Consider the following 10,083-nt stretch of genomic DNA (forward strand, 5'->3'; position numbering starts at 1 on the left):
GAATGAGAAAGGTAGTGCCTGTCCTTGAAAGTGAAATGAGTTTCTTGCAAACAACAAAAAGATGGGTTTTGTTTCTTTTGTTTGTTTTTTGTCTTTTTGAGACAGGGTCTCCCTGTAATCCCAGCTGACCTGAACTCACTATGTAGACCAGGCTGGCTTCCAACTCACAGAGATCCACCTGCCTCTGCCTCCCAAGTGCTGGGATTAAAGGCCTGTGCCACCACGCCCAGCTGGGCTTTGTTTCTTAATCCATTCAACTAGCCTGTGTCTTTTGACTGGGGAGTTCAGTCCATTGATTATTTAAAGTTATTAATGAAAGATGTGTATTGAATCCTGTCATTTTTATTTCTGTTCACATTCTTGGTCTAACTGTGCATTTCCACAGTTATGCCTTCATTGAGTTTCTTTCCATAACCCCTTGGGTATAGTCGTTCCTTTCTTCAGCTCTTCGTATTGCTTCAAGAACTCTCTGAAGGGCTGGTTTTGTGGACATGAATTCTTTTAGTCTATTTATGTCATAGAAAATTTTTCTTTCCCCTTTGATTATAATAGACATTTTTGTCTGGGTAAAGTAATATGGGTTGGCATCTGTGGTCATTTAGAACTGGGAATACTTTTAAATACTTTGTTATTTTTATTTTATGTGTATGAGTGTATTGCCTGCATGTATGTGAGTGCACTCGTGTCGTTTAATGCCATGGGGGTCAGAAGAGGGTTTCAGATTCCCCTGGAACTGGAGTTAAGGATGGTTCGTAGCCGCCATGTGGGTGCTGGGAATCAAACTCGGGTCCTCTGCAAGAGCAGTCAGTGCTCTTAACTGCTGAGCCACCTCTCCAGCCCCAAATGCCCACATTTTAATCAAGGACAATTCGGTCCACTAAAGGACATCTGGGTAGGTTTGGTATCACACTTGGAGGCTGGGGAGAACTGCTGCTGCTAAGTGGCAGGTGGAGGCTGAGGTGCTGCTAAGTATTCGACAATGCAAGGGACAAATCTTGCAAAAAATATTCACTGGACTCACAGCACTGACAGTGCTGGGGCTGAGAATCCCAGGATAACCTCCTGTCCTTCAGAAACCAGTGCATGCTTCTCTGAGGTAATAACCTTAAACTATCCACTATGCTATATTATTTTGGGAGTTTTTAAAAAAATAAATTTTTTTTTCTGGTCTTTTTGAGACAGGGTCTCCCTGTAGCCCCAGCTGGCCTGTAACTCACTATGTAGACCAGGCTGGCCTTGAACTCAGAGATCCGCCTGCCTCTGCCTCCCGAGTGCTGGGACTACAGGTGCACACCACCATGCCCAGCCAAACCACTTTTATTCTTCGAGAACTTCCAAACATGTATACAAAGAGGTATGATGGTATGTGCCCGTGCTCCTCATTTACTCCCTCTAACTCTCTGTATCTCTCCACACCTCCCCTCCCACCACCATGCCTTCTTTTGTTCCCACTAAATTCATCCAATTAGTTCAGCCCATATGGGCATGGCTTAAGTAGGGAGCCATCCACTGGATGAAAATCTACCAGTGGTCATGTCCTTAGTGAAGAGTGATTCTCCCTTCCCAGGCAATTGCCAATAGCTCCTCAGTGAGGGGTGAAATGAACAGAATTTGTTAAACTAACATAGCTGGGTAGCACTTTTTTGACTCTATCTCATTTAACTTTAGGCATCTGCACCCCAACCCTACGATCTCCTGCAGGATCTCTGCACCAGGTTCCTCCTTTCCGTGGGTCTGCACTGCAGTGAACAGAGAACTGGGGTGCTGTCAGCAATGGGCATTTTGTCAGAGTTGCTATGATCTGCAAGTCAATCAGATTTAATTGGTCCAATAAACAAAAACATTCCATCAATTATAAGATCTCCAGAATCGTCATGTTTTCATTGACTAATTCATACTCATTACTCAACAAAAAGAGTTTTGCAGCAAGAAATAAAATGATCTAAATGACATCCGGTACCCTTCAAGCCAGGTGTCTAATTACAGTCTCTCCTCCCTCCCGCTTCTGCAATACTAGCTGCAGAAACTACTGCTGCTTATGACAGGCAATACGTGCTTTATTTTAGATGTCGCTTTTCTTAGAAGAAAATGTCTGGAAGGAAATAAAACTCTTAGATAAGAGAAACTGGCACAGGCATCAGTAATTTGGTTAATTTATTACATGTACAATAATTACCCAATCACTGAGTTTATATCTGAGTTATCCCCTACTAAAGAGATTTAATCTCCGCAAATTAAAATTACCAAGATCAATCCTTTTCATAGCCTTTTGGAGGGTAAGATCATTTAAAAACAAATCTGGTGCCCACCACTCTGCTGCTGGACTTATTCAGTGATTCCCCGCTAGCTTTTAAACAATTTAGCTGAACTCACGAAGTCTCTTATAATCTGTGCCAACTCCTGCAGCCCCGTGCCTTTCCCTTTGCTCATGACCCCTTACAGCTGCCATGCAGTATGTTAAACTGCCATCAGTTCTTGGAATATTCTGCTTTTCATGCTTCTTTGACCTGAATTTAGTGATGCTTTCTTTCTTTATCTGGCTAATTTACTCCTCCTAGTAGTCCACACTGCTTCCTCAGCCTCACCAAAACACTGAGGGGAATTCTTGGCTCCTTGCCTCTGTTTCCACAGTACCCAGGGTTCCCCATCAATAAAACGTATTCCCTCTGCTCTTTAACATGAGCTTAGACACTTCATCGGTAAGAAATCTCACCTGTATGTACACAGAGCCTTCGACAAAGTACATGATAAATGCTAGTAACTTCATAAAGGAATAAGCAAATGGATGAAGGTAAGTACCTTCATAGAGCTGAACATATGGGTTTCTTATGACTGAGGCATAAATCTAACACACATGCACACACATAAACACACACACACACAGAGGGGTTATAAAGTAAGGTCTTCCACTCCATTGATAAGTTCAGTCTCTTACATAATATCTGTATTATAATTATTTGAGAAATGAATGCATCAAGAAACAAATCTTCAAAAATTGCTATGTGTAATTTGACCTAGACATAACAACATCTGGGTAAATTTAAATAATAAAAGGAATATATACATCAAAGATTCCGAAAAAAAAAGTCTCAAAATGTGGCAAGTGCTGGTAAGCTGAGTCAGCACTAAGGCACAACTGAGGCTCCCTCAACCCAGGTGTGTCAAGTTGACACTAAAGCGATCCAGGACAACAACCAATGAATTCATGAGTCTGTATAGGAGTTCATTCTACTAATATGCCAGTATTTTGGTTGGATTTGAAATTTGTTGAAGTATATTTATGACAATGCCTGTAATTAAACATACATGTGGAGCTACTTAAAGAAGAGCCAACAGAATGTACTGGGAACCCCAAGAAGCAGCATAGAAGAGATGCCTCCAATTAGGTCTGAGAGACTCGAGGTAGCTAATTTGAGAAGGCACCAGAGAAAGGGTGATTGCTGAGATGGGTCTAGAAAGACAGAGACTGGGTAAGGACAAAGGGAAGTAGTCCCCATGCTGAGCAAATGACCTACATCACACAGGCCAGAATGGCTTTGCCCGTATTGTATTTCTTCAATGAAAAATATTAAAACTTGCAGTTGCATTACCAAGATAGTTACTGGCCAGGTCTATCACTTTTAGCCATCACTCATTTAACCACATCTTTCTGAGACATGGGTGTGGGACTTTTACTGAAGTGTGTGCAATATTGGAACTGCCTTTGCTTTAAACAGGGTGAAAAAGAGATTGGGAATGGAAGACGATCAGGAATACCACTGTGATTATAAGTGCACGCCAAAGAACATTTAAGACATGTTAGGCTGAAGAGACCACAAAAATGACAAAGAAGGATAACTAAAGGCGTAGCAGTCGTCAGGGCCCTGGCAAATCAGTCCATTTGCCATGATAGAGCCAAAAGAATCTACTGAACATTTTATAGGCAGGTATCCTGGGAGAAGCTGAACAAAGAGGGAAAAGGTCAATGCTTCCAAGAGATGGTAAGATGATTCTTTTCTAAACCTCTCCAGGGAATATGTTCCATGCACTATTACTGAGTTTTATAGCATGAAGCTGGTCTCACTGCAAATGAAGCAAAGTTAGGCACTGTGGACCATAGATGATTTACTTAATGTCTGAACTCTCCTCTAGATTTTTAAATCACGATGAGTCACTAAGGAACTTTCCATTTTGAACAGGAGCTGGAACACCCATGCTCACAAGTAGTGATCACATCTGCCAACACCAACAGAGACATCTAGAGCCTCAGCTCCCTTGTCCTCCTGTGATGCTGGCCCCTTCAGTGGTGTGCTGCAACCAGCTGACAGGGTTCCACAGCTGACTAGGCACCCCTCCTCAACTCCATATCCAGTGGCTTCACTTCAGTAGCCTGAAATCAGTAACAAAGGGAGGGATTCACACCACAGGAATGAGCAAATCTTAACAAATCAGTGTCTTCTCTACTCCAGATTGTTAAACAACGTATACAGGCCTGTCCCTCCTGAAAAACACAAACCAGCATGACAATCTCATGAAAATGACTGACTGAAAGTTGGACACGAGTAATATTGCACATAAAAATTATATGAGAAATGGAGATCGTAATCATTAAAACTTAGTTCAGCAATCTTTTGGCAAGCATATCAGTTTGGATGCCTCTTGTAAATCAAATGATTTGAAACCTGCAATGCGATGTGTCCTGCATAAGTGATAGGTCAATATATATATATAGTTTCTTCTAGAGTCAGCAAAGAAGGAAGCACAAACCATTTCTTGTGTATACATGTAGTAGAGGTCAAATGACAGAACAGGTGTACAAGCATAAACTGTGTTATTCTGGGACCATGAGGTTTTAATCTCCCGGGAATTCATAAGCAGCAAATCCAGTCTGCCAATGAGTCAAGCTGCTTTCTTTTCAAAGGAAATTTACTGATGTATTTTTCTGGCATATGACACCTTTCTATAATAGATATTAGTTAAAAAATCAGACAATACTTTTGGAAACTATGAAATTAACTGATGTAGAACACTTAGTTCATTTGATGGAAAAGATCTAGCTCATGCTTTATAATGTAATTCATGAGAAAAGAATCTAAATACATTTATCATTATGAATAGACAGGAATAATCATAATACAACCACAGAATTCTCAATTTATTCTCTTAAAAGCAAAGAAAGCAGACACATTTAAGAAGAAAGCAAACTGAACTTGGATATTTAAAAGTGAATGCAACGAAATTTTATTTTCAACTTTCTTTTTAGGATTTCCTTACTGGCTTTTTTAAAAACTGAAAGGCAACTTCCTACTTTGCTTTTCTGCTACTTTATCATTCCTCATTTTCATTTAGGTCACCAATCAGGGCCACACAGCAATGACTTAACAAACTATTATCTTCATCAAAATTTTTTTGTTTAAAGATTAACAAACTTTAAATTTAGTAAAATATATCAGTAGTCAAAGATAATGACATATTTATACGTACTGGACTAAACTTTTCAATGGCTTAGAGCGTCTTACATCAATTCGTTTTTTAAGATTAGTGCCTGTTTGATTGACAAATTTCATGGCATGTTAGAAGTCGTCCTTACTGACACAATGTATGAAATTTAGTATTCTCAAGTTTAAGTATCCATTCTTCCCTAAGTACAGCCTCATCTCCTCACTGAACCCCCATTTCTCAACCTGTACCCCTGATACTCTTCTGTCTTCACTTCAGATTTCTTAGGTGGTCTCTGCTCCGTGGGCCCCACACTTTCCCTACTTCTCATTTCGAGTGAGTTTTCTTCATTTCTCTACCACCACCTGATAGGAGAAAATTCATGAGAGCAAACCTTATTTCTAACCCTTTCATTTCTGTCATCTCATTGAAGCATACACTTCCCTAGTCAGTAATTTTACTCTGTCATATGACAATCTATACTCATAGTTCTATGGAAGTAGTTGTTGAAAGGAGAGATGAGGTGGGAAAAATGAAAGCCCTACCACTGAGCTGCAATTTCCTGACACTATTGTCCACATCCCCTTCCTCCTACTCTATCTCAGTCCCTAAAACCAAACTCCCAGGACTCTAATCATCACAGTACTGAAGCTCTGTGTTTAGCCATTCCTTCCCCTATAACTGCTGCTAATTTTCTTTGTTCATAATGAGATTCATTCTGAGGAGGGGGACCTAGAACTGAGAAAGCTACCAGTGCTTATTTTCACACAGCTCAGTATTATTGTACAGTTACTAAGGCAGATGCTACCTTAAGTTAGAGGCTAAGAAAACCAGTTCCAAGATATGAAATGCCTAGTCAAAGGTCATATAACTAATTCGTGACAATGGAGTTGACTACAATCATGGGCTTCTTAAAACTGGTCCCAATAACATCACTAATCACAGCTACAATGCTTCAAGTTCGAAAATCATGAAAACTAATGATTGCTCGTGATAGAACTATCTTGTGATGTTCCACTGCAGTAGATCACCAGTGCCGTAAACTAGCAAGTGGTGAAACTGAGGCCAGAAGCAATTGCATCCATTTTTTTCTTAAAGCATGCTTTCTTTTCTGTGCCCTGGCAGCTTGCAGGGCTATATGGGCCACACCTGCAATGTCCCTCTATTGACACACTTGGTACAACAGGTCTTGCTTCAAAGAAATAGCATCCGAGAAACTCACTCACTTGTGTCCTGGGTCGACTTAAGGCAACAAATGACGAAAGCTTACAATGCTTCATTCAGTCTCTCCATTCTGTGATTCTGGTTTTATTTACTAGAACACTGAAATGTTCTGGAAGAAGATAAAATAATTCTTGAGGAAAAGTTACAGTTAGTGGATAATTTTCTAACTGATTATATCTGCAATTTTATTCTTCAATTCTATACTAGATGGAGGCCAAGATTGAGTATGTTCATCCAAATTTTGGATGAAATCTAAGGATATGGCTGATTTGAGCAGTAATTCTACTTCTAGGAGATCCAACACCCTTTTCCGACCTCTGCAGGCATTGCACCACACTGGTGCACTTACACACATGCCGGCAATACAGTCATAGACATAAAAGTAAAATTAAATTTTTTTAATTTAAGTACAACTGAAATGTAAATTTATTGTTCATTTACTATGTAACAGCAGCATAAGCTGCACATGGCTTTGGTCACATTCACTAAGGTATATGGTAGTAGGGATTGAAGTTGCACTGGAAGGGAGGAACCTGGCTCTCAAGTCTCAGTCTTAAGACAATATGCTATTCCCCTCAGGGAGTTAGCCAGCCAGGGACTGAGACCTATTTCTTCTGTTCTTTCATACTACCATTTGATTGTTTCTTCAGTCATTCAATCAGGAAGTACATATTGAAAGCATGTACAAGCCCATATGTACACACACACACACACACACACGCACGCAGGCATACACACACACACACACACACACACACACACACACGGAGCCAACCAACGTCTAGCAGAACAATGAAGAAGAATTTTGTCTCTCAGAAGTTCTCTTGTAGAGTAAGTGGAGAGAATTTTCACAAAATAATTTTAATCATCCCAGGAAATGTGTGAAAATCATAGGAAAAATTTCTATAAATGCAAAGATTAGAGTAGAATCATCTAAAAAATTTTATACTTCAGTTTCTTCATCAAAATAGGAATATAAATGTTTGTATCTGAAAAGAAATAATAAACTCTGGTCAGGCATGTGAAGTTGGTATAATAAATTCTCTTACAATATATGTGTGGTGTTAGTCTTTATGATCCAAGGGATCAAGGCTGACTTCTTTTCATATGAAATGAAATACAAATTTAGAGGGAGATACTTGAAAATACAGATTCACTTTATAATTTTAAAGAATGGAGTAACTCTGAAAACAGACTTAAGCTTTAAAAATGTTTTAAATGCTGTCATTAATCTCCAAGATGCACAAACTCAACAATGTCGTGTTTAGCACAAACCACTGACGCCTCCTCCATGCAGACAGCCATGAGAAACATGAAGAATTTAATAACCGACCATCACAGTCCTACACAGGACAGAGTAGCAAGACACCATGCTCAATCAGCTCTTGATTATGTATTCCATCAATAATCTTGTCTACATCTTTCACCCTCAATTAATCCCTATCTAGAGAGCAATCAATTGATCTCTTCCACTTAAATTGAGGGAAAAGGTTTCTCTCATGAAACTCACCTTTTCCTGCATGTTAGGAACTGATGAAGCATGGTGCCATTAATCTGATTGACACACACTGAGATGGGGGCTTGGGAAGGCCACACGAGTGGGCTTCAGAGCTTTTGCGAACCCTGTGTTTCATAACATTCTTGATTCTCAAAACACTGTAAACCCCAAAGTTGGGATTTAGTGAGTACTCTGTGATACTTAATATGTCTGAGTTATGACAAGAATTCAGTAAAACTTGGAGAGTTAATGCTTTCCATTTGAGTTGACCAAGTGGCATCTGCTTCATAACATCCACCACCCATTAGAGTTCCTCTATAAGCAAAGAACACTGGAGTACAGAAGAGGAAACACAGTGTCTGTGTCGATTTCTAGGCACTTTTCTTGTATCTGAACGCTCAAAGACCTCGTTCCCAGCCTCTGCTGCATTCAGCTGGTGCCATGTAATTCTAGCCAAGGCAGCCTATGCAGAAATGGAGTTTGATTTCTGAGCAGAGACGAATGGCAGAGAGCGTTTTCTTCCCATCTCTCTGTCACAGTCTCAGTCCCTTTCAAAATTCTATGATGAGGAAGATGGAACAAGCTTAGATCTCAGAGGCTCCTGATGAGGGAGTGCACGGCTGACAGTGCAGAGGAAATGAACATTTTCTGGGATCAGTCATCATGGGACTGGAGTGTTTCTGTTAATGATGATAGCGCTCTGTCTCTGATACTCTCATGTAAGAGGAAAATTAAGACAGTTTAAGCCTGTGCTTTTAAAGTGTTATTTCTTTATTTTATGCTATTAATCATTAAGGAGACTTATACAGACTTAGTAGCATACTACATAATCCAAAAAGTTTTGTTCATGCAACTCCCTAATGAATAAGCATGAAATCCACTTTAGCGTCAAAAATCAAATGGCTGATCCTGAATAAGGACCTTCATGTACCACCAAGTGTTGCTACCTGCTGCATCTCTGGACTTAGGTAAGTGCTAACCAGTGTGGGATGCTGTACCCCCCACAAACACACACACAGCCTGGGGAGGGGACTAGAGAATAGAGGCTCCTGGAGGTGCCGACTTTGCTGTGGATCCTCATTTAGAAAAAGTCTTTATGAGATGATGGAATGGGGCATGAAAGCAGGAATATGAGTTTTTAAAAACTCCTGGGAGGCACTCTAAGTCAAAAGAATGACAGAAATAGGCCCAAGAAAGGCCAGCCAGGGCAAAAAGGTGCTCTCTGGGGAGCATCGGAAAGGAATTACGGTTTTGCAAATGCACAATTGTCAAGATAAATTAGTATTCAAGTGATTATGATCAATAGAAAACAATGCAGAGAAATGAAGACATGAGCATTGCCATTGGACTATTTTACTCAGAAAAAAAGCTTTTTCTTACCCTTCTATTTTTCATTTTCTACTTACTTTGAAGAGAAATATAGTCAAATGTTTTCAGGAGAAATAAAATAAAACATCTAAGATTAGAAATTTTATACTTTTACATAATTTAGGAATTAAAATAGTAGTAGTTCTTCACTTTAAACATAATATCGAGGGATGGAAGGGATGGCCCTGTAACTAAGAGCACTTGCTGCTCCTGCAGAGGACCCAGGATTGGTTTCCAACACCCACATGGCAGCTAACAACTGTCCATAACTCAAGTTCCAGGGAATCCAATGTTCTTTTCTGACCTCCATAGTCACTGCACAATGCACAACGTGGGTGCACTGACATACATGCAGGCAGGACACTCATAGACAAAAATGAAAAAAAATAAAATCTTAAAAATACATATTGTCCATATCTCCCTTATTAAGGCCTGTTTCCACTGTTCTTCTCTTTCAGGTTACTTCTTTTCTTCTACCTCCCTGTTTCCTTTCCATTATCCTGGTTCCTGTAGTTGTGTCTGGATACATACTCACTTATCAGGATTTGGTTCTAGGATCCACATGTGAGGGAGAA

General features: G+C 39.9%; 1 protein-coding gene across 12 annotated transcripts in view; it reads right to left on the bottom strand.

Annotated features, from left to right (window-relative positions):
* The window catches only part of Mbnl1 (muscleblind like splicing regulator 1), a 136,964-nt gene that overhangs the window by 76,016 nt on the left and 50,865 nt on the right, over positions 1 to 10,083 (bottom strand). The window contains exon 1 of one of the 12 annotated variants that reach the window (XM_029569276.1): positions 6,645 to 6,663. The exons of the other annotated variants lie outside the window; for them this stretch is intronic. The gene's annotated coding sequence lies outside the window, so the exon portion shown is untranslated. Of the gene's footprint in view, positions 1 to 6,644; positions 6,664 to 10,083 lie in introns of those variants that run through there. 12 annotated transcript variants of the gene reach the window in all.

The sequence above is a fragment of the Nannospalax galili genome, unplaced genomic scaffold, assembly GCF_000622305.1.
Source record: "Nannospalax galili isolate Female #2095 unplaced genomic scaffold, S.galili_v1.0 scaffold351, whole genome shotgun sequence".
NCBI classification, from domain to species: domain Eukaryota; kingdom Metazoa; phylum Chordata; class Mammalia; order Rodentia; family Spalacidae; genus Nannospalax; species Nannospalax galili.